Source organism: Natator depressus, chromosome 4 (assembly GCF_965152275.1).
Source record: "Natator depressus isolate rNatDep1 chromosome 4, rNatDep2.hap1, whole genome shotgun sequence".
NCBI lineage: Eukaryota > Metazoa > Chordata > Testudines > Cheloniidae > Natator > Natator depressus.
This window is the reverse complement of record NC_134237.1, coordinates 77,509,120-77,535,469: the sequence shown is the minus strand read 5'-3', so window position 1 is coordinate 77,535,469 and position 26,350 is coordinate 77,509,120. Positions and strand designations below refer to the sequence as shown.

The 26,350-nt window shown below is 40.8% G+C and overlaps 1 protein-coding gene across 19 annotated transcripts in view; it reads right to left on the bottom strand.

Annotated features, from left to right (window-relative positions):
- TENM3 (teneurin transmembrane protein 3) overlaps positions 1–26,350 on the bottom strand; it is a 1,226,612-nt gene that overhangs the window by 925,268 nt on the left and 274,994 nt on the right. For all 19 annotated transcript variants that reach the window (XM_074951193.1, XM_074951194.1, XM_074951199.1 and 16 more), the window contains exon 4: positions 18,378–18,536. The gene's annotated coding sequence lies outside the window, so the exon portion shown is untranslated. The remainder of the gene's footprint in view (positions 1–18,377; positions 18,537–26,350) is intronic.

Here is a 26,350-nt window from a genome sequence, read left to right as displayed (position 1 = left end):
CTTCTGCCCAAACCAATTCAATTCACACCCCATTTTAAAAGAATTTAGAAACTTATCCATGTCATTCCCTTCCCTAATGTGAGGAAATATTTTGGAGTCTCTGCCACCCAGCTGGGCAGGTACCCGGAGACTGGCTCAATTTACTGGACCACATTTGCAGTCTTGCAGTCTCTCCATCTAGAGCTGATTATGCCACTCCTTGCCTTTCTCCTTCTCCTTGTGCTAGCGTTCCTTCTCCTCTTTCTTGTACTGACACTGCTGCTTCCAGTTTGCAAGCTGCTGGATTTCCAGATGCACTTGATCCCTCTCCAGCTGCAGCTTCTCCTGTTCAAGCTGTTGAGCTGTCCACATCTCCTGTTGCAGCGTTGTACATGGTCTGGATGGAACATGGCCTCTTCCCTGTTTTTCTCCAAGGGTTGGTTCCAAGATTTTCTTCGCCCACTGGAGCCTCTGTCAGTGGGCTGGAAGTGCCCTGAGTACCAGGACCATTAGTCCTCTTCTGGTCATAACAGCAAATATACTACCTGTGTTTTTGTCCGAACCTCAGTATTGAGCTGCCTTTCTCTGCATAGCTCCATCAGCCATTTTTTCTTCAGATGTTCATAATTCATCTTCCTCTGTCTCTCTTTTTTGCGATTCCTTTCCTGAAAAGACTATAGAAACTCTTCTCTGTGCTTTTTCTTTCTATCATACTTGCTTTCACAGCTGTTGGCGCCTATGCAATCCACACTGTTACAGTTCCCACATATGCTGCTACCATATATGTCACAGTCAAAGTAACTGCACCTGAGGCCCCCCTTTATGTTCCAGCAACGGCACCTACTCTAGGCTTCTGGCTCCCCAGCTATTGCCTCTGATGGGTAGTGGTAGTGTAATGCCGACAGACTTCAGTCTTTGGTTGGTGGAATTGAACCTGGGACCTCTAAAGCTTAGTCTATGAGCCTCTGCTGCATGAACTGAAAGACATATGCCTCTTAGCCAAGGCTGTAGTATATTTATCACTCTCTAGATGGTATAGGTGCCACTAGAGGAGGACAGAGTGCCGCAACAAGCAGGCATAGATTACAGTAGCTCTCTGGAGGTGTTACAGCATGAGTGCATTTGCCTAATCACCTCCCACTGTTCCTAGTTCCAGGAGGGCTGTAGTCCCCTTCCCCCATGGAACCACACATAGTCCCTCAATGGTACATCGACATCTGCATTTTTAATATAATGAACTCCTAAAATACTTGAACTTAATTCAATAAGATTTAATTATACTCAATAATAATCCAACAGAGGCTTTGTATGAAAGTTTCTTATTTTATCTGGGAAATCAGACTCATTTGAGCTTGCAAATAATATACTTTTTGAGGTTGCTGATCATGTTCTATTTCAAGTTTGAATCATGGGGATGGGTGACTTGAGGCAAGTCACACAGTATTTTTTTTTTTTTTTACAGCCGGTAGTCCTACTTCCTGTTCTAACATACCAACCAACCTAGATAAACCAACATCTTGCCCATAAGCAAATGGATTTGTTTGAAGATGTATTTCTTTTGAAAACCAAGGCCAACAAACCTCGACCAGTGGATTGCAACATAAAAAAATTGCTAGTCCACTGTGAACTGAACTTTGTTCACAAAGTTCTACTTTTATCACCATTTACTTTCCCCAGAAAACTAGTGTGAACCAATCCGGTAGGTTCTTAGGATGAAACTTCATCTTTATGCTCAATGAAAGATTTCTTCTTATCTTAGAGTCATGAACACCAGTTTGTGTAAGTGCTATTTCATTTGATCTAAAATTGTGTAATATCATGTCTGTTTTGATGAATCAAGTAGAAAACATAAATATATCATGATGGAGTAGATGCCTCAGAGGATTAATAATGGAATATAAGGACTTTCACCTTTAGGTCACTAATCTGGCCCAGACCTGTAATGATTACTATTTGGCTGTCTGTATGAGAGAAATTGGTGGCCTTTTTGAAGTTCCTAGTAGGTGTCCAAATCACTAAACCACCACCAGATGTGGCATTAATTAGCATCATAATTGCTAATCGCACCAGCAGAGCCAAGAATCAAATGGTCATGGAACCATAACTATGTTCTCACTACCTGAAATGGTACCTCCAAAATGGGGATGAAACATCTTCACTGGGAGGCATGAGGAAGCTTGCCTATGGCTGGCTCTGTCTGTACTGTGGATAAAATTACTTCATTACTTGCAAAAAAGTGTGGTGGCAAGTGTTCGTGGGTAAGTTTGGGTTTGGTGTTTTTTCATTAAGGGTCTAGCCAACAGAAACCCAGTTTAGCTTTACATGCTCAGACAACAATATACATACAAGCAGTGTTTCCACTTCAATACACTTTTGTTGCCAACTTAAAACATACAGTGATCATGCTAAACACAGTGATCATGCTAAACACAAGGACTGAATGTTCCCTCTACATTCTCCTCTGAGTTGAACAAACTTAAAATGCCTTTTAACTTAGATAAAAAGAGTTACAGTACCTATGACAGATGCTATCACTTGTTCATGTCTAATTTTAGCCCACAACTCTACCACACAGTTGAAGAAAAGGGCACAGAATCTGATATTGTCACTGAGTTGAGGGGTGGGAGGAGACAAATAGAGAGAGAGTACTGCCTCTGGCTCAATTACTAAGCCGATAGAGGATAACTCACATTTAGTTTCTATGAAACAATTGTGACATCATCTGAAAATATCTGATTACTAGCTAGCTAACTAGCGAGCTATATACAGCTATATCTTGGCTGCTGCAGCTAATCCATCTGTAGAACACAGTACATGCCAATTCTTGAATTATTGTGGGCTGAGAGGGGGATCCATTAGTTAAAGATGACACAGCACATATTCTCACTGCTCTCCTTTTATCTCTTTGCCTCATAATTTAACCGGATATTTTTCCTTGCTTCTTCAGTCTTTGGCAATGGTTCTGGATGCCAATGAAGCAGAACTTAGTCCAACACCATGTAGTCATTTTGGAATAATTTCTTTGCAAGCTGAACACCTGGCCCACATATTTGGGATACTTTCTAGCTTAGGTTGTTCAGTTACCTATGGGAATTGTGATGACATTTGCAGATAGCCAAGCAAGAAATATTTCTGGTCTTTTTCTATGTCTTGTATTATCAACAAAATAATATAGTTAATACTCCCAAACTTTTGGATTCTGCTAGTTCTAATTTAAACAACCCCAAAGAATCTACTAGACAAGGATCTGAATATGAATCTTTAGATATGAATCATAGTAGGAGATTTTCACATCAGGTATTTGATTTCATCTCTGAACTCCGAAGTTTCTGTGGTGTGAGTGGCAGCAGGAAATGGCTTTCAAACCCTTCCTAGCTGATGGAATAAAATCTGTCAGGTTATTAAATTACCACATTACTATTTTTAGTTTCCATTTCCAAATCTTTTTTATTCTTTCTTCTTCTGTTATCTGACATGTCATTGTTAATCAAATCTCAAAAATATTTCTATTTTGGAAACAAAGCAGGCATGACTGGCACTTTATTACCCTTTACCCTGAAATATTCTCTCTATTAAACTGTTTTATTTGTCCAGCAAAGTTAGGGACTATTTGCATAATTTCTTACTATGTTTCATGTGTTTCAGAGTTCCAGAAGCATGTAAGAGGACAAAGAGACAAACAGTAGATAGGTATGCAGGGAGCTTTAGACATTAAAAGTTTAGAGATAAGTTTAGAGATCTGAAATTTTTTTCTCTACTGTGAGATCTCTCATTAAATGAGTTCTTCTATTATGACAACTGTAGCTATATATCAATATGGAAGAAAATGTAACACAATGTTAACTGTAGTAGTAAATAGTACATTGAAAGGAAATGAATGAGCTGATATTTCAGTAAGTCAGCAGGGGATAGCAGTCATAATTAACCTTACTCAATGGCACCCAAACTTTACTCTATCAAGGGCTGCATTGGCAACTTGTCAGTAGCCTGAGGGTCACACCTAATTTGCATAAAAATGGAGTAAACTGTAGCCATCCTCAGCTTTAACACTGAAGTAGAATTCACAAAAACTGCAGTCCACAACAAGAAATGCTACAGCTTGATTTTAGTGGTATTGTATGGGGGGGACCCATAGCCTCAAGGGTCACACCCTCATATTAAAGACAAAAGATTCCTTAGTCCACATTTGGCCTTCCTCATCTATCAGGAATGTTACCATTAAGGTAGTCACATAGGTAAAGCTAAAAATGAAAATTCATCCATCAGTAGGGTTGCTAGGTGTCCGGTTTTTGACTGGACCACCCGGTCAAAAAGGGACCTTGGTGGCTCCGGTCAGCACTGCTGACAGTGCTGTTAAAAGTCTGGTCGGCGGCAGAGTGGGACAAAGGCAGGTTCCCTACCTGGCTCTGCATGGCTCCCCGGAAGCAGCGACATGTCTCTTGACTCCTAGGCACAGAGGTGGCCAGGGGGGCTCCATGCGCTGCCCCCGCCCTGAGTGCTGGTTCTGCAGCTCCCATTAGCCGGGAACCATAGCCAATGGGAGCTGTGAGGGTGGTGCCTGCCGCTGGAGTCAATGCATACCATGCAGAGCCACCTGGCCGTGCCTCCACCTCGGAGCTGAGGGACATGTCTCTGCTTCCAGGGAGTTACCCAAGGTAAGCACTGCCCGGAGTCCGCACGTTGCACCCCAACTCCTTTCTGGAGCCTGCACCCCACACCATTCCCACAACCCAACCCTCTGCCCCAGCTCAGAACCCGCTCCCACACTCCAAACCCCTTGGCCCTGGCCTGGATCCCCCTGCTGCACCCCAAAACCCTCATCCCTGTCCCACCCCAGAGCCCACACCCCCAGCCCAGAGCTCCTCACCCCTCCTGCATCCCAACCCTTGCCCCAGGTTGGAAGCACCTGGAGCCCCCTCCCGCACCCTGAACCCCTCATTTGTGGCCCCATCCCAGAGCCTGCACCCCCAACGAGAGCCCTCACCCCCTCCTGCAAACCCCCTACCCCAGACTGGTGAAAATGAGCAAGTGAGTGAAGGTGGGGGAGAGTGAGCAACAGATGGCGTGAGTTGGGAGCGGGGTAAGCGTGTTCGGTTTTGTGTGATTAGAAAATTGGCAACCTTACCTATCAATCCAGTATTACTGCACATCATATTAGAGAAAGTACAGTTATTTACAATCTGCCACTGGTTCTCCCTTATCAATTACGAAGACATATTTTTAGACAGATCAACACATCTTCATTATAAGATGTTCCTCCTCCCTCCAAAGAAAGAAATCATATGTACAAATCCAAAGTAAGGCATCCTATCCCATAAACCATTCCACCCAGCAAGATAAACTATGAAACAACTTTGGAAAATGAAGAATCACCTGAAACATGATTTCAAAATGGTGATATACAATGTATATAACAAAACTACCTGCTTGGTATTTGTTACCCGTATCAGGTTTCACCATATTATTACCTGAATGAAAGGACAGAAAATATACTAGCTCAAAGCTTTTTCAAAATGATTCCCATTGTACAGCCTTTAAGACTCTGTACCAGATAGAGCCAGTAGGAGCTTTTCCTAAAGTTTAGTTCTCTTCTCATCGACATCAATGCTGCCAGAAAAGAGACTGTGAAAAAAAATGCAGTTTTTAAAAATAACTAACTTTTTTTTGTGATCTGAGATGAATGTTAAGAACTTTACAAATGAGAGGCCTTCAAAAAGGAAGCCAATAGGGAGTAATGGGAACAGGATGCATCACCATTTTAAAAGGTAAATACATTTAAAAAAATAATAATAGTAATAAAAAACCTTCCTCCACTAAATCCTAGGCTTCTGGCAGACTTCTCCTCTTGATAGGATTACTTACCTGCTTATCATTAGTTAGTTCTGACCAGTTAAAGACAAGACTTAACTGAAGCTTGATTCTAAATTTCTCAGCGCTATCTGTCTTTAGCTTCTCTTAGGAAAAGTAGTAACAAAATTGCATCCTAACGGAATGTCCCTTAAAGCAGTACCACCACGCTAGAATCTAATCATCATCTAAGTATAAAGAAAATATCTTAAAAGTTCTTCTCTTCTTATGGAACTACTCTTTCAAGAAAAAGTATTTTGTAGAGAGAGAGAAATGTACTTATAGTAATAATGATAATTTGAAATATTTTTAGTATTTTTTTTAAAAAAGGAAAATAACATTTTATAATTGCAATAAAGTATTGCAGTGCTTAAATTACACCGTAGTAATTCATGCCTACTGCACTCAACAGCACTCGGCCTTTGGCCTCTGCCTAACAATACACTAGAAAAGAATTATTATATTGTATTTCACATCCTGTCATGTTTTATTGCTTAATTAAAGCACAAAGCTCCTCAACATGACAAGCAATTGGACTATTACCATAATAGATTATAAACCAACCTAACATATTTTACCTTTACAACCTATTCTTCCTTTTTATACACACATTACATACTGTCTGAACAAAGCCAGAGCTGCTGCTTACTTCTTTTGTCTGTAAAGTGTGAAGTGTGCATAGCAGAAAAGTAAATAGGAACATGGATCCTCCCAGTTGGGGGTGAGGGCCCAGGTATGGATACATGAATCTTGGAGATGAGTGTGTGGTTGTAGAGTTGGTGTGGATGGAAGAGCTTTGACTTCCTCGACCATGGGATGCTGTTTAAGGAAGGAGGACTGCTGGGAAGAGATGGGATCCACCTGACCAAGCAGGGGAAGAGCATCTCCTTGCCAACCTAGTGAGAAGAGCTTGAAACTAGATTCAAAGGGATGACAGACACCCACAGATATGTATTAAAAATGGTGACCTAAAGAGAGTGATAGAAGTTGGGGGGCAAACAGAAAATTATATTAGAAGCAACAAGAGTGAGAACAATGGGGGAATCTGCTCAATATCTTAGTTGTGTATTCACAAATGCAACTGGGTAGTATGGAAAATAAACAGGAAGAACTGGAAGTATTAGCACACAAATTAAATTTCAACTTAATTGAGATCACTGAGACTTGTTAAGATAAATCTCATGATTGGAATATAGATATAGCAGGGCACAGCTTGTTCAGGAAGGACAGCCAGGAAAAAAAGGGAGGAGGGTTTGCATTATACATTAAGAATGTATGCAGTTGTTCTGAGGTCCAGAAGTAGGTTGGAGGCAGATCAGCTGAAAGTCTCTGGATGAAGACAAAAGGGGGAAAAATCCAGGGGCAACTTTATGGTAGGCATCTACAATAGACAATCATATCAAGAGGAGGAGATAGATGAGGCATTTCTAGAACAAATAATAATAGAAGTATGCAAAACACAAGACCTGGTAGTAATGGGAGACTGACTACCCAGACATCTGTTGGAAAAGTAATAAAGCAAAACACAAAATGTCCAATGAGTGCTTGGAATGTGTTGGTGACAATTTCTTGTTTCAGAAGGTGGAAGTAGTAACAAGTGGGGCAACCATTTTAGACTTAACAGGGAGGATTGGGAGCAAATCTGAAGGCTGACAGCAATTTGGTTGAAAATCCTCCTGAAATGATAGATTTTATGATTCTAAGCAAAGGAAGGAGCAAGAGCAGCAGAATAAACTCAGATAACTGTAGGTAAGGTCCCATGGGAAGGAAATGGAAGGGAAAAAGGAATTCAGGAGAGCTGGCAGTTTCTCAAAGCAACAATATTAAAGGCACAACAGCAAACTATCCAGATGCAAAGGAGAGATAGGAAGAATAGTAAAAGGCCAATATGACTCCAAAAGAAGCTCTTTGATGACCTGAAAATCAAAAATGGATCCTACAAAAAGTGGAAACCTGGTCAGTTTGCTAAGGGCAAGTACAAAAGAATAGCACAAACATGTAGGGACAAAATCAGAAAAGCTAAGGCGCAAAATGAGTTACACCTAGCAAGGGACATAACAGGCAATAAATACATTAGGAGCAAGAGAGACATGAAAGAAACATGGAGGTCTACTGCTTGGTGGGGAAGGAGAGCTAATAATGAATAATTTCAAAAAAGCTGAGATGTTCAATGTGTATTTTGCTTCACTCTTCTCTAAAAAAAAGTGAATGGAGACCAGATACTCAACACAATATTAACAAAAAAGGGAAGAAACACAAACCAGAATAAGGAAAGAACAGCTTAAAGAGTATTTAAATAAATTAGATCTATTCAAGTCAGCAAGGTCTGATGAAATTATCCTAGAATACTCAAGGAATTAGCTGAAGCAATCTCAGAATTGTTAGTGATTATCTTTGAGAATTTACAGAGGATCAGTGAGATTCCAGAGGTCTGGAGAAGGGAAAACATAGTACCTATCTTTGACAAGAGGAACAAAGAATACCTGGGGAATTATAGACCAATCAGCCTAACATCAATACCTGGAAAGATACCGGAACAAACTATTAAACAATCAGTTTCTAAGCATCCAGAGAATAACATGGTTATGAGGAATAGCCAGCATGGATTTGTCAAGAACAAATCATTTCAAATCAACCTGATTTCCTTCTTTAACAGAGGTATTGGCCTAATGGCTGGGGAGGAAGCAGTAGATGTAGATCTTGATTTTAGTAAGGCTTTTGACAAGAATCCCACACGTTATTCTCATAAGCAAATGTAGTCTACATGAAACTACTATAGGGTAGGAGCATATCTGGTTGAAAGACCACACTGAAAGGATAGTTATCAATGGTTTATCATCAGATGGGAGGACGTATCTAATAGAGTCTGTTCTATGTCTGTTACTCTATTCGATATTTTAATTAATGACTTGGATAACAGAGTGGAGAGTATGCTTATAAAATCTGTGGATGATACCAAGCCGCCGGGGGGCGGGTGGTGGTGGTGTTGCAATCACTTTGGAAGACAGGATTAGAATTCAAAACAACCTTGACAAATTGGAGAATTTGTTTGAAATAAGCAAGATGAAATTCTGTAAAGACAAGTGCAAAGTATTACACGTAGGAAAGAAAAATCAAATGCACAACTACAAAATAGGGAATAACTGGCTAGACAGTAAGGCTGCTGAAAAGGATCTGGGAGCTACAATGGATCACAAATTTAATATGAGCCAGCAATGTGATGCAGCTCCAAAAAAGGCTATTATTCTAGCTTCTATTAACAGGAGTGTCATATGTAAGACATGGGAAGTAATTGTCCCACTCCAGTTGGCACTGATGAGGCCTCTGCTGGAGTACTGTGTCCAGTTGTGGGCACCACACTTTACAAAAGATGTGGACAAATTGGAGAGAGTCCAGAGAGGATCAGCAAAAATGATAAAAGGGGTAGAAAACTTCATCCATGAAGAAAGGTTAAAAGAAACAGGCATGTTTCATCTTGAAACATAGAAGACTGCGGGGGACCTGATAGTCTTCAAATAAGTAAAGAGCTGTTATAAAGAGGATAGTGATCAACCTTTCTCCATGTCCAATGACAGTAGGACAAGAAAGTAATCTGTAGCAAGGGACATTTAGGTTAGATATTACGAACAACTTTCTAAATATAAAAATAGGTAAGCACTGGAATACGCTTCAAAGGGAGGTTGTGTCACTTTTAAGAACAAGTTGGAAAAACATCTAACAGGGATGATCAGTCCAGGGGCCCGGACTAGATGATCTCTCAAGATCCGTTTCAGCCCTACATTTCTATGATTTTTATGATATATTAATAAGACATCCTTTTAAAAAATGGTCTTCATTTTGCACTATTTGCATCTGCAAATAATTATAGACACAAATGCTCACATTTAGATCTCTGCCCACCTGCAAATGCAGTATACGACTTAGGACTAAAAATTTAAGGGGGCCTTTATGAAAACTTCAGTGTCGCTGGTGCAGTTTTATACTCACATTTAACTAGAAGCACAAATACTATCAATTAGATGTCTAAGAATTCTGAGTAAGGATTTAATTTTATTGGAATAAGGAAGGTAGATATTCTATGCAAAACACAAACTAATTATTAAAACATATTTTGCATGAAGAATTTTTAATGCTTAATAAGAAGGCAATTCATTCTTTCTCTGTCTCCGATTTTTCATATTGATCCTGGTAATACTAAAGAAGCTGATTGATTATTACTGGCCAAACCATTTAGATTATTAGTAAAAATACACTGGCTGAAATCCTAGCCCCATTGAAGTCAATGACAAAATTCTTTTTGACTTCAGCGGAGCCAGGATTTCACCCACCTGGTATAATAAAAAAAAGTTCACTTAAAGGAGATGGACAGGCCTTAAATTAAGTTATAGCATAATCTAACTAATTAATGAATTATTATTATTTCCCCAATGCCTAAAAACTGCTAGGTGATAGACAAACATATAGGAAGAAATGGGCCTTGCCTTTAGGCGATCACAGTCCAGACATTTACATAAGTGACTATGAGACTCTGAAATACTAAATTTCCCCAACAACTGAATGTCTCAAAAAGATACCTGTTAAAGGCATTACTAGACAGAAACATTTATTAATACAGAAACTGCATTCATAGTTCTTGATAGATGTACCATGGTAAACCTTCAGGTTCAGGAAACATCAAGGTGCAATTTAATGAGGTTCAACTGTACTATATATGCCTGCAAGGTGACTAGGATGTCCCTGCAATTGTAACTGCTGTACCTGTAAAATGACTCTGATGTGACTATGATATAACTGAAACAGCTGCAGTCTTTGATCATGTGTTGGCAGTGTATGTACAGATGCAGAGATGCAATAAGGGCAGATTTTATTAGCTTGAATGGTATTCTGTTATGTTAATGGTTCCAGTCTAGGCTCATAATGTTATGCTGATTGTACTTTATTATTGTAACTGTTCAGAATGAAATATCTGATATTAATGCTTTAATTGCTTATCATAAGCAAGGGAAGTAAAATTGTCCTTAACTGGGATGATACTCAATATTTTTTGAAAGTTGCTGTTACAGCCAAAATACTGCTGTTGGATTAATATAAAACACATTTTAACTTAGAGAAGAACATCTGAGTTTGAAGCAGGGTTAGCTGCCAAGATTATGAACATATGCTTAATTTCCCCACTAATAAATATTTCCACAGATATCAAGTCTAATGAAGCACATAGTGAGCTATTGCCATTTGATGATTATAAATACACAAACACTCAAGAAATGTGAGCACAGTTAGATCATTTCACATGATAAGGTGGTTTTATATTGTAATGTCCCAGGAGTCCTCTTAATATACTAATATCTTAAACAATTTGGTACAAAGAGTAACCAAATGCCCTCTATGGTCATCTGAGGTGCACATTTCCTGTTAATTACATCAAATAGTTTTAAAAATGCAAATTTATTTCCATCCATTCTGTCTTTGTATTCATAAAACATCATGCTCCTTACAACCCCCACTTAATTATTAGGAACCTTATGCAGCCCCCAACCTGAAACCTGTACTACATCTAGCTAGGGGGAGATTAATGAATGATCAATGGATCCAAGCTCTAGGCTTGGGCCCACAGAAACACAAAGTTTTTATTCAATGATCAGTGCCCACCAAAAGGAATGTTAAGAGAGATCTGGATGCAGAAGGTAACATTGGCAAGGCAGGGAGCTTGGATTGCCATGAGTCCTTTGACTTGTTATGGGGAGCCCTTAGGCTTGCTGTGGAGGGAGGGATAGGGATGCCATCTTTCTAATTGCAGCAAACTGAACATCCTTGCCCCCCTTCCCCACCCCTTCTCTGAAGCCCCCGCTCCTGCTCACTCCATCCCCCCTCCCTCTGCCCCACCCTCACTCACTCGCTCATTTTCACTGTGCTGGGACAGGGGGTTGTGATGCAGGAGGGGGTGAGGGCTCCAGCTGGAGCTGCGGGCTCTAGGGTGGGGCCGGGGATGAGGGGTTTGGGGTCCAGAAGGGGACTCTGGGCTGGGGAGTGGGGCAGAGGGGTTCAGAGTGTGGGAGGGGGCTCTGTCCATCTCCTGGGAAGCGGCCAGCATGTCTCTTTGGCTCCTAGGCAGAGGGGTGGCCAGGGGACTCCAGGCGCTACCCCCACCCACAGGTGCTGCCCCCTCGGCTCCCATTGGTCGTGGTTCCCGGCCAATAGGAGCTGCGGAGTCAGTGCAGCATGTGGAGTCCCTTGGCCGCCCTTCCTCCTAGGAGCCAGAGGGACATGCCGGCTGCTTTCCGGGAGCCGCACAGAGCTGGGCACGGAACCTGCCTGCCCTGCTGTGGCCAACCGGACTTTTAGCATCCCAGACAGGATCCCTTTTTGACCAGGTGTTTTGGTAGAAAACTGGATACCTGGCAATCTTAGGGAGGAGAGGTGTTTTATATTTGATTGGATCCATCTAGGCATAATCCATGACTGCTTTTAGCTTCTTTTCCAATCACAATGAAGTGTTGATGTAAGATCTTCAGATAATCTGCATACTTCTCAATTCAGGGTTTGCTTGTCAGATTTAAGATTCTTCTGATTTCAGAGTAATGCTTCACTTTTGTTGTCTCACCCAAGAAATCATCAGTACATTTCAATAAATATTTAGGTTACACATCCCCCACCTCCTTCTATTTATATATGACTTCAGTCCTTTTGGTATGATGTCCATCTGTTTGCATTTGGAAAGGAAGATGATGTCTGTCTGTATCTGTATGAGTTTTTTTCATGAAGTTAATAGATTTCCACTCCATACGGCTAAATTCAGTGCCTTGCATAATGACAGGTTTCAGAGTAGCAGCCGTGTTAGTCTATATCTGTAAAAAGAAAAGGAGTACTTGTGGCACCTTAGAGACTAACAAATTTATTTGAGCATAAGCTTTTGTGAGCTACAGCTCACTTCATCAGATGCATGCAATGGAAAATACAGTGGGGAGATTTTATATACACAGAGAACATGAAACAAGGGCCACCCAAGGGCTTATGCTCAAATAAATTTCTTAGTCTCCAAGGTGCCACAAGTACTCCTTTTCTTTTTGCGGATACAGACTAACACGGCTGCTACTCTGAAACCTTATATATGACTGTAACCATGCCTGGTACCCTTCACAGTGTTCAGCACCCTCAGGACTCCCTATAACTATCTCAGCATCCTATGGTGCCCAACTTCGTTCCTGTGATCCTGAAACCAGACAGTTACTTCATCATTTGTCTCCCTTGGCAGGCCACAATACTTTGCTCCCTCTGAGTACCCAAGTTAGTACCTGCTCCCAACATTTGTTCAGATGCCCACTTCAAGCTTCAAATGAGCATATTTTATTGGCATTTGTACAAAAAGAAAAAGAAAATGATAAAGTAACACTGGTAAAAATATGAAACTAACATGTCCATATGAATACTATGGAAAGCCTAGCTACACTAGTAATTATAACTTTGACAAACAATATTGCAAGGTGTTTAACTTTGTCCAAGGACTCATGCCACAGAGCAGACCAAATTACATTAAACTCATTCCATGCAGAACTGCATTTTTAATTAAGATGTGTGGTCCTGGAGGTACACAGTGAGGGACGCATACTAACTACAATTCCCTTCTGAAATTCTCACTGATTTCCAAGGTAGCTTTACAATAATATTGAAGATGAAAGTGATCCTCAGATATGAATAAGTCTTAACTTAGCATAGTTAACTGTTACATTCAGGATCTTGCAGTACAGTAATGATGCAGAACACTTTTAGGACCTCCACCAATTCTGCCCTTTATTCCTCTTTCCTTTCATCCTCCTTTACCCATTTCTTTTCTACTCTCCATCTTTCTTTGTCTGTGTGTTCTTCTCTTCACTTTGAATTTTGGTTCCATCTTTGAACTCCTCAAGCTGCAGAGCTGACTAGAATTTTTCTTGGGGAGAGGGTGGAGAACTTGAATTCTAAAATACTCCTCTCAGCAATTTATGATTTCTCCATGCTGTGGTTCATTTTCTCCCCAACCAAACAATCTTGCACAGGAATCTTAGGCCTCTCCATGCCCTCCCGCTGTCTAGAGGAAAAGGGGAGGTTGCAGAAGTCGAAGCCCCCCACCAGCACCTGCCCTACTCTTCCTACACCGAACCTCTCAATAATCCCCTGGACAAACATGGGAATAGTCATGGATCCTATGATGGCTCCCCAGTAGGCCAGCTGCTTCATGGGCCATCTCCATGAAGAATTTCTGGACAAATGCACCATGAAACTAATGATATACCTGCTATACATCAATGATACTTTTACCCTTTGTATAGATGACCTAGATTTCCACCACAACTTCTTGAGGGAGTTTAACAACCACCACCCATTCATCACACTCTCTGTAGAATTCTCCCACACCAACATCATGATCAAGTTCAACAATGGAACTCTACAAAAACATATAAGAAACCCACACTAACCTTTACAGATCCAGTAACGACCCCAAACACACAAGAAATTAATTATCTACAGCGGCACTCAGATATGACAGAATATGCTCAGGATACGGACCTTAACACACTTAAATGACCAGGGAAGTAGATCACATCACAGAACGGGTCATCCAAATACCCCAAAAGAACCTGCTTCAATAGAGGGAAAAAAACCTCTATGACCACACACCCCTACTTGTTACCCATCACCCCACACTGGAACCCATATAAACCCACTGGAACCCATTAAACAGCTACATCCTGTACTTGATGAGGATCACATCCTAAAATAATTTTTTTCTTGAACACCCTTGTCTGGCCTTCAGATGACCTCATCAAGCTCATCATCAGCAATAAGTTCCTCAAAACCCAGGACATAGCACACAGAGCAGCCCCAGCTCCTGCCATAACAAAAGATGCAGAACCTGCAGACATATCTCCACTGCTACAATGATCAATACCTCCCACAACACATCTTTCATCATCCAGCGGTCCTACACATGCCTATCCAACATGTGGTGTATCTCATCCAGAGCACTAACTGTCCCAATAGCAACTGTGGGTGAAACAAGACAAACACAATACCCTCATATCCTCTTACACAGTAAAAATGAAAAAAAGACAAAAACACCATAACATAAAACAATTGCTCCATATCTGACCTCTCACTCCTCAGCATCAAAGGAAACCTGCACAACACCTTCAAAAGTTGAACCTGGGAACTTAAATTCCTCGCTCTCCGAGACACCAAAAATCATGGACTGACAGAGACACTGGATTTACAACAATCTGTGACCCTTATTTGTCCTACGACAGTAGAGGTGTTAACCGTCCACTTCACCTTGAACGGTCTCTTGCAGCATGTGTTAATTTCTTATCTTTTCCACCTTGAATTTAGCTGTGACACTAGGAGTACCTTTCCCAGACATGAAAAAGAGCTCTGTGTGAGCTTGAACGCTTGTCTCTTTCACTTACAGAATTTGGTCCAATAAAAGATGTTACCTCACTCACCTTGTCTCTCTAATATCCTGGGACCAACACAGCTACAACAACATTAAAATGGAAAAGCTTTTTAAATGGACGTTTCTATTAAAATGATCATTAGTGAAGGAGTTAATGTCATTTAGGCTTCATCAAATTGAGATGAATATTATGCTTCACACTGTTCTAGAAATTTCAGCCTCTCTCTGTATAGATTCAGTAAGATAGCATTGCCTTGATTCACCATTTAGAAGGTTATCTTCATAATATCCACAGGGGTTACATAGTTTTTCTAATTATATTTTAAATTCCAAAGTATTTTAACCTGCCCTATGAGGGTCTTGTAAATACAACAGGCAGACCAGATCCAGCCCATGGGTTCTTGTGTTCAACATCTTAGAACTATCAAGTGTATATATACCCAGATTTCAGAGTAGGAGCTGTGTTAGTCTGTATCCACTAAAAGAACAGGAGTACTCGTGGCACCTTAGAGACTAACAAACTTATTTGAGCATAAGCTTTCGTGGGCTACAGAAGTGGGCTGTTGCTCACGAAAGCTTATGCTCAAATAAATGTGTTAGTCTCTAAGGTGCCACGAGTACTCCTGTTCTTATATACCCAGAGACCCTTCTATTTATAACTTGCTTGGTAGTTGAAGCCCGTGTCAAGAGCCTCCATTTGCAGCTGCAGTTAAGTAATCGCCTTGTCAATACACAGGTAGTCTTCAGTTTTTCTTTCACAGATGCATTCGTTTTTCATTTAAACACAAACAGAGTTGCATCTCTTCCTGATCCAGATATAGCACAATCTTAGGCAATTGATAATCACAGGTTTCCAGTTAATCTTTTTCAATTTGGAAAGTGTTTGAGGAAGTGTTACTGTTCTATGTTTGAAGCACTGCACACATAATCATTAAATATTCTTTTGGTTTCTTTAACAATCGTAAAAATAATACCTTTGAGGCATGTCTAAACATTTTACAAGCCCTGTATGGACACATACCCATAACTAGAAACCAAAGGACCCCAGGTAAAAGTAAAAAATTACTGGACAATTTCTTACTTATGTACATTTGATCTTAGTACAAGGACTCATGATTTTCACTGAAATCACTAAGGAACAGGTTTTATCTATGAAAGGAAAATTAAAAACAAGGAAAAAACAATAGCTCATCTTAAAATGGGCTGAAGTTATCCAGACAATTTAAACAGATAGACAAAAGTCAGTTTCCCAGACCAAACAGATTAAAAAAGTGAGTTGTTGCTTAAGCCATACCTAGAATTTTATGTAGGCTTTTTGGGGGGGGAGGGGGATTCAGTTCTAGTTTTCCTCCTTGATTGCTGCCAGCACCTTCCACACTCCATTTGCAATTTCTCTCCTCTGCCAAATATCTCTGTGATATATCCCAGTTCTCCCTGGTCTTTCGGTATCCACCCTGCTCTCACTGGTACCTCTTTCTTTAAATGGACATCAGCTAAAGATGAGCACATTGGATTTTGTTCAGTGACTTCATCTTAACTGGCTTGCACTATAATATAGCCTTAAATTAAATGGCAATCTGTGATGGAGAATATAAACCCAACACTGGGATAGAAGGGGTTAAGGAGAAGTTCTGTGCCCAGGTGGCCCTGCCCCATTGCACCTGCAGAGCCTGTTCCAGCTGGAGGAGGAGTTTAAAAGAGAGATAGCGCACAAAGAAGGGATAGCAGATAGGATAGGGGGATGGACCTATCCCAAGAGCTCCTAAGTATGGGAACTGTGGAAATCCTTGCTGCAGGAAAGGGGTCTGCACTTGGCAGCTACCCTAGGCCCCACAGCAACGACTAGCTAGTCCTTAAGAATTAAAGAACCCTTCGTTCTATCTTTTCTTGGATTGTTTGTGAGACTCTAACAATGCCCTGGACTAGGAACATAAGTGGTAGAAAGCAGCCCAAGGTGGCAGTCTCAAAGCATTCCTGGGTGCTTGATATGACAGCCACTCCGAGGGCCCTGGGTCAGAAACCAGTAGAGGGAGAGCCCAAGGGGATATAGACAATGTAAGTCCTGAAGTAAAGTTGTGAGGTCCTCAAGGGCCTGGAATTGGGCATGCAAGTCCTTTTTGGGGGACATTGTACTTCTATGCTTTGTTGGACTCTGTTACCCCAGAAAGGGATGGATTTTAGTGGTGACCTGGCTGGAGGACCGAGTTTCTATCTACTAAAAAAGAGATTGCCAACACACGATAGTGACCAGCACTAGGAGATGCTAGAGACCGGGAACAGTTGTGACCTAGGGACTAACCATTAGGGGGTACTGCTGTTGAGCCCAGCCCTGTCACACAAGTATAATTCAGAAACATAACCAAAAATTCCTTAAAATTTCAGTTCCTACAAATAAATGAGTGAGCGTACACCTAAATATCATAAAATCACTACATCAGACTGTTGGTGAAAAATTAAAAGAGGACCTTCTACAGACAGAACAGGCAGTTCATTCTTACAAACTGTACATTACTTTAATATTATTGTAGAATATGCAAACACTTCAGACAGTAATGCAAATTTCACAGTATTGAGAATATGTCTAAGTCTTGTTCCATTGACAAAAAGTTGCAGCTACTGAGTAAAAGTAATAAATAATATACGCACCATAAAAAGCTGAGCCTTAAAATATATTTAGATTTGTTTGAAAATGCAATTAATATATATTGTACATCAGGATTTCTGCAGGATCTTTTGAGCCAAAGACTTAGAGCACTAATAATTAGCTAAATATCTGAATGACAAAATCTGGCTTTGATTCCAAACAACTCCTGTTTAGGGAATGTTTGTCTGTTGCTAGGCAACACAATTTGGGATCAATAAATGTTGCCAAATTATTTTTGCATATAATAATTGACTTGTAAGATTTTGCTGCTTGTAAATTGTGAAGTTTGTGGTTATTAACATTTAAATAGCTTTGTTAAAAATGCTGATTTTTATCATAAAAAGCAAAAGCTATATCTTAAAACTGAAGGGAAGAACTGCCTCCCATGATAATAAATGTTCAGTAATTTGAAAAGTTTTTCTCTCTTGAGAAAACATACAACATAGTGAAATAACATTTTATGCTGTTCTGGTCACCTACCTTCTCTGATGAGTTGGCTGTGGAAAAACTGTATAGATGCAAAGCTCAATTAGTGTAATTTATGTATCCTTGAATGCCAATCATCACCGTTGAGAGGTGGGACTTTCAGGCTCTCTGTGCATTAATTAAGAGCTCATCTCAGCAGAGTAATCTTTCTACCTAAGGACCAAAAAGTAAGTTTTAATTAGATTCTAAAAGACAGCATGTCATATACAAAATAAATGTAGTTCTTTAGCTAGTATGTAAAAAAGGACAGAAAGAGGACATTATTAACAACAATATAAAGGGCACCAATCCCTTGTTCACATTTAACTTCATAGATACGGAATTATTTTCAATGTACATATTGAATCCTGCCTAAAAGACTGCGTCCAACTCTTGTAACAGTATGTGGAGACAACTGAATTTTGACTAGGTTGTTTGGATGCCAACATTAGTATTATTTGATCCCTGTCTAATTACTGATGCTGAGCTGATGTTGATCGAGTGCATCTACAGTACTGAAGTTAGACCATATTTCTTTCTGATGGCCAGCTTTTTGTTCCAGGCTACCTTCTGACTGAATATGCAATGGGCAAAACAATGCAAGCTCAGCAAAAGTGAGCGAATGGACTTGCACACTGCATCACTTTCATAGCCTGAGTGATGGAGTACGTATGCAGTTGTTGGCTGGCCCTTAAAATTTGGAGAGGTTAAAAAACTCGTTGGGCTCACTGGTGTCAGCTGCTTGAGAGATGCCTCTCTCATGGAATGGCTTGTGTGAGGACTATCAAATATGCTGCTTAGGACTCACTTGGGAAATAGTATATAAATAATATATTACATCATTTATAAATGAAGGGAGGGAAAACAAATTTAAAAAGCTGGTCTGGAAAATAAACATGTCAGCTAATAGCTTGTGCATAAAAAAGGGGGTAAAATTAAGAGAAAAATAAGTTTACACTTGAGAGAACAAGAACAAACTAGTTTGTCAAAGACTGAAATAACAAATATAATGAAAGAGTAACAAAAGAACACAAACAAAGAAAACAAAAAGAAAGGCTGCTGCAGGAAGGCTTGGAAAGAACAAATAAAATGCCAAACTCCAAAATGAAATTTAGAACAGCAGAAAAACCCAGAAAAAAAGGATTTCAGTGTTCTGAAAGGTTACAGGCAGCTGCGAACAGAAGCTAAAATAAACTATGTATGCATTACATGACATAATTAATAATAATTATAAAGGAGGATCTTGCATAGAGAATAGTACAATAGAAAGATGCGTCAGAATGTGGGAAAAGATTTACTAGCTGTCCTATAAAAAACAAATGTGAGTTCTGGTGTTCTTTGTTGCTGTTATATTTCACAGGCTTTTACAAAAGGAATATGTTTGGGAAACACAGCCATTGTATATGCTATAAATTTACCACCTAACTAGTGCACCTGACGGGTACTGAATAACAGTAGCAAAGCTGACAAAACAAACTGTAGATATTACAGGTACTGTGTGTAAACTGTTTTCCTCTAAACAATAATGTATGATGAAACTATTACTACTGTATAAGAGCAGTTGTTCTGTGAAATAAAATAGGAAAAAAATTAGCCAATAATTTATGTTAATGTTGTTCATAAAAATATTTTATATTCCTCTCCCAGTTCTCTCTCACGTATACTCCCAGCCATTTATGTAGTGTTTATTGTACAATAGGAATAAGAAGCACTCCCCAGGTATAGGATAGCAGTATGACTCATTAGATTTAAGAGCCCGATAAGTAGATGGGCTAAAAAAAATCATGCCCTTACATCAATACGAATACACTGCAATACCCCTTGAGAATATAAGTATTAGAAACTTGCTATATTGTTAGGAAGTCAATCTTCATACTATGAATTAAAAGTACAGGTATTATCGAAGTCACATAGTACAAATGACTGGTTATATGTCATACCACTCTAAGTACATGCATTTTTTGAAATCTGAAATCTTGTTCGTTTTCCACACCGTTTTCAAATTTATCCCTCTGTTTTAGAGTATGATAGCCTTTGGACAGGGACATGTTTAATATTCACTAACACTTGGGGCATATATTTTTATATGGAAAGGCAAAAGAGATATGCCTATGGTTTGTTATTTTTACTCTCTTAATTGAAGCAAAGTATTGAGTCTTGTTATCTGCGGCCTCCTACTAGTCATATTTAGCACATTCCTTGTCAGGTGTGTCCCTTGATTAAGGTGATGGCAGAGATAACTAATACACTAAACTTTGGAATAAACAGTAATTCTTTGTTCTTCTAAACAAAGATGAATTTTATGACGTTTAATTTGCTGTCATTCACAAGGGACAATGTCAAGAACTGAACCACAGGACTTTTAGGTAAGTACAAATTGAATGTTAGCAGCATGGTGCCTGCTCATTCCCTCTGCCTCCTCACTCCCTTCCTTCATATTTCCTGAGTTTGTTCTCATCTGAACCCACACTGGTGGTATGCTGCTTTGGAAGTCAGCATTAAACAAGGCTAACTTGAACAATAAAATCTGGATGATCTACTGAACCGTGACTGAGATTTGTGACCTGCCTTCAGGTGAATCAAATTCAGTCACAAAAACTTCTGACATGCAGCTATCACAAGCGCCTCACAGAATGTCAACACAGTTGTACTAAATATTGTAAATGAAACATGCTGAGAACCACTGGATATCATGTGCTATCATACAATAATTATCAAAGGTGGATAATCTACCTAGGGGTGTGCTAGATCTGAGCACAGCTTAGCCACCCAAAGTACAATCCCACCTGAACCCCATGAGTATGTACGTGGGGAAGCTAGCCCATGCTACCTCGGCTACACTTCTATTTTTATCATGCTAGTTCAGATCAGAGTGAGAGCAAGTATGCGTATTGGAGCTTGGAATCATTCTCCTAGCTCATAGTGTAGACATAGCCTAAGAAACACAATTTGTAAGACTACGTGTAGTGCCACCACCTGGTGACTCCTGCCATAACAATAGTATACATGTGTATCTAAGCTTATCGATAAATGTTGCGTAACATATGGAGAGGTATTCTGAAACTTTCATAAATGTTCACAAACTGTCTTGTGGGTATCTTTCCTTCCATTCATAGTGGTCTAGGTCACCATCTTTCCCATTTCCAAATGCAAAACTTCCTCAATCAAAAACAACAAATGCTTGTAGGATAAAAAACATTTTGAAACTATTTACATAACTTTAGCTATCTTTACTGAGGTAAGTATTCTATCTTTTTTTGAAAAAAACATTAATCACACTGTCTACTTTTAAAAAGAAAAGGAGGACTTGTGGCACCTTAGAGACTAACAAACGTATTTGAGCATAAGCTTTCGTGAGCTACAGCTCACTTCATTTTATCTCTCTTCGTAATTTAGTTTGGATCTGATTTAACTCCTTCTAGCTTCCTCTGTTACCAGCCCCTGTGGACTTTTAGGAAGTGATCCCTAGGCCACAGTTTAGGAACTGCTGACATACGGGGCTGGCTCTAGGTTTTTTGCCGCCCCAAGCAAAACATTTGCAGCCCCAAGCTCAGGTGGAGGTGGGGCTGGGGCTTGCAGGCGGTGCTGGAAGTGGAGGGAGTGATGTCACCTTCTCCCAGCGCCTGCAGGGGCTTTACCCCCTCCCCCACCCGGCTGCACAGAGAAGCCCCAAAAAGAGGTGGCACAAGGCAGAGCAGCAGCCAGTGCACAGATGAGGTTTTTGTAGTGGTGGTGGTGGGTGGGTGGTTTTAAGGAACAAAAGATAAAGTTTTTGGAATGTTATCAGGGTCAAATGGAGTTAAAATGGAAATTTATTTCCCACCTTATAGCAGCTGCTAACCTTCCCCCTGCCACACACACACACATACACGTACGTAAGAGTGGGGGTAGGAAATATTTGCCAAATATTTACAGTACCTGATACACCCTGAAAATGATATTACATCTGAAAAGCACTTGTATACTTTTATGCAGCATTACTTTAAATATCTACATTAGCAGTTCAGAAGTGTTTTTATATATTAAATCTTAAGTTTTGCTGGAGTCCATCCCAGCTCAGTCCTATCTCCACACAGTAAGAATTGTTCAGCTTGACTTTTCTGATTTCTAGTACATTAAAGCACAGAAAAACCCAGTAGGTGGAGATTTCTCTGTGGCCAAAGATCTCTTGTGAAGGAGGGTCAGATCCTTCATCTATCAGTTTATCATACAGCACTGGAGTCACTTTGAAAATGATTCCATTGCAGTCAGCAACACCCAAAATGTGGATGGAAGTCATTAATCAGGTAGCCAAACCTTAATGTGTTCTGCTGTCAAGACAGTGACCATTGCTGACTCTATGGATAAGAGAGAATTTCATTTTAAATCGGGATGCACCTGTATGTGATAACTTTGACTTCAGCATTTTGCAACCTAAGTCTCCCCAGTTATCCCTTCCATTTGTCACATCCTCCTCACTTACCCTAATCTCAGCATCTATACTCAACTTTATGAAAACATTTCAAATCCATATTTTTGAAATGAGGAAGTTAAGAACACTGATTTACCCATGTGACTGGGGAATTACTTTCTTGGTTCTTAACTATACACTCAATTGAAAAGCAAACAAGAATACAATACTATAACCATAGGATCTATACTTTTTTACAAATTTGACCTGCTTGATATTATTCTGTCTGACTGCATGGAGTTAAGTGCTGTTGGGATGAGCAAAGCAGGAAACTAAACAATGACTAGATATAAGATCATCAAGGAAAATGGAACAGTGGGAGGGATAGCTCAGTGATTGGAGCATTGGCCTACTAAACCCAGGGTTGTGAGCTCAATCCTTGAGTGGCCATTTAGGGATCTGAGGCAAAAATTGGGGATTGGTCCTGCTTTGAGCAAGTGGTTGGACTAGATGACCTTCTGAGGTCCCTTCCAGCCCCGATATTCTATGAATACTAAGGGCTCTGAAGAGAACAGTGGGAAAGCTATGAATTGGAAAATGCCTGACTTCAGCCAGGTTAATAGGTTTGTTTTTCTATCTAAGATCAAAGGACATAAGAACCCCTGCCTAGAGAGGAAGGTGTGAGTGGGCAACAGCAGGTTTGGTCGTTGTGGGTGTGGAGAGACAGGACTGATGCTGAGAGCAGAGAATGTAGCAGGTCTGTGGGGCTGTGGCAGAGATGTGCAGGGTGTGTCTGAGGTAGCTGGGCTTTGCTAAGCTTTGACAGAGATGATGAGCTTTAAGCAAGACGCAAGAAGCTAAACCTTTTGGACTCTTAGACTGTTCTCTGCTTGTTGTGTGTACCTTTGGGATGAATCATAGAATCATAGAATATCAGGGTTGGAAGGGACCTCAGGAGGTCATCTAGTCCAACCCCCTGCTCAAAGCAGGACCAATCCCCAATTAAATCATCCCAGCCAGGGCTTTGTCAAGCCTGACCTTAAAAACTTCTAAGGAAGGAGATTCTACCACCTCCCTAGGTAATGCATTCCAGTGTTTCACCACCCTCCTAGTGAAAAAGTTTTTCCTAATATCCAACCTAAACCTCCCCCACTGCAACTTGAGACCATTACTCCTTGTCCTGTCATCTTCTATCACTGAGAATAGTCTAGAACCATCCTCTTTGGAACCACCTCTCAGGTAGCTGAAAGCAGCTATCAAATCCCCCCTCATTCTTCTCTTCTGCAGACTAAACAATCCCAGTTCCCTCAGCCCCTCCTCATAAGTCATGTGTTCCAGACCCCTAATCATTTTTGTTGCCCTTCGCTGGACTCTCTCCAATTTATCCACATCCTTCTTGTAGTGTGGGGCCCAAAACTGGACACAGTACTCCAGATGAGGCCTCACCAATGTCGAATAGAGGGGAACGATCACGTCCCTCGATCTGCTCGCTATGCCCCTACTTATACATCCCAAAATGCCATTGGCCTTCTTGGCAACAAGGGCACACTGCTGACTCATATCCAGCTTCTCGTCCACTGTAACCCCTAGGTCCTTTTCCGCAGAACTGCTGCCTAGCCATTCGGTCCCTAGTCTGTAGCTGTGCATTGGGTTCTTCCGTCCTAAGTGCAGGACCCTGCATTTATCCTTATTGAACCTCATCAGGTTTCTTTTGGCCCAATCCTCCAATTTGTCCAGGTCCCTCTGTATCCTATCTCTGCCCTCCAACGTATCTACCACTCCTCCCAGTTTAGTATCATCCGCAAATTTGCTAAGAGTGCAATCCACACCATCCTCCAGATCATTTATGAAGATATTGAACAAAACCGGCCCCAGGACCGACCCCTGGGGCACTCCACTTGACACCGGCTGCCAACTAGACATGGAGCCATTGATCACTACCCGTTGAGCCCGACAATCTAGCCAACTTTCTACCCACCTTATAGTACATTCATCCAGCCCATACTTCTTTAACTTGCTGACAAGAATACTGTGGGAGACAGTGTCAAAAGCTTTGCTAAAGTCAAGAAACAATACATCCACTGCTTTCCCTTCATCCACAGAATCAGTAATCTCATCATAGAAGGCGATTAGATTAGTCAGGCATGACCTTCCCTTGGTGAATCCATGCTGACTGTTCCTGATCACTTTACTCTCATCTAAGTGCTTCAGGATTGATTCCTTGAGGACCTGCTCCATGATTTTTCCAGGGACTGAGGTGAGGCTGACCGGCCTGTAGTTCCCAGGATCCTCCTTCTTCCCTTTTTTAAAGATTGGCACTACATTAGCCTTTTTCCAGTCATCTGGGACTTCCCCCATTCGCCACGAGTTTTCAAAGATAATGGCCAATGGCTCTGCAATCACATCCGCCAATTCCTTTAGCACTCTCGGATGCAACTCGTCCGGCCCCATGGACTTGTGCAGGTCCAGCTTTTCTAAATAGTCCCTAACCACCTCTTTCTCCACAGAGGGCTGGCCATCTACTCCCCATGTTGTGATGCCCAGCGCAGCAGTCTGGGAGCTGTCCTTGTTAGTGAAGACAGAGGCAAAAAAAGCATTGAGTACATTAGCTTTTTCCACATCCTCTGTCACTAGGTTGCCTCCCTCATTCAGTAAGGGGCCCACACTTTCCTTGGCTTTCTTCTTGTTGCCAACATACCTGAAGAAACCCTTCTTGTTACTCTTGACATCTCTTGCTAGCTGCAGCTCCAGGTGCGATTTGGCCCTCCTGATTTCATTCCTACATGCCTGAGCAATATTTTTATACTCTTCCCTGGTCATATGTCCAACCTTCCACTTCTTGTAAGCTTCTTTTTTATGTTTAAGATCCGCTAGGATTTCACCATTAAGCCAAGCTGGTCGCCTGCCATATTTACTATTCTTTCGACTCATCGGGATGGTTTGTCCCTGTAACCTCAACAGGGATTCCTTGAAATACAGCCAGCTCTCCTGGACTCCTTTCCCCTTCATGTTAGTCCCCCAGGGGATCTTACCCTTGAATTTACTGAATGAATACCCTTGAATTGTATTGAATGAACAATACGGAAGGATCTGTTTTGAATAACTTTAATCAACTGCTGATCACAGGTTCCCAGAGACAAGTGACTTACAGGTATCAATTCCAGTTGGGCCTTCTTATGTTAATATGATTGAAACCAGGGGATTGCTACCTAGCTAGCTATTTAGCTAGGAGTGGTAGAACTGCAAGGGTCCACCCTGGCAGAGGTGAAGGTAGTGAAACTTGTCACCTGAGGGATGCAGTCATGAGGGAGTGCAAGGGGTGAAAGCAACTACTCACTCGAACAGTACGAATGGATTAGGGGGTGTTGTAGCCTGGTACTCCAGTCTGAAGTGGGGAGAACCACAGACTTCCACTCTGGTAGGAATGCCAGTAGAGAGAGGGCTGTCAGTTGGAAGAGTACCCATGGAAGAAACTGGTGGAGAGATCACAGATGCAGCTTGTCCCCGAGCCATCACAACAGTAAATAAGGTAATCTGTCATGATCAAGTCAACTGGAGCAGAACATTATTCTGTACTATCTAGATGCTACACATATTT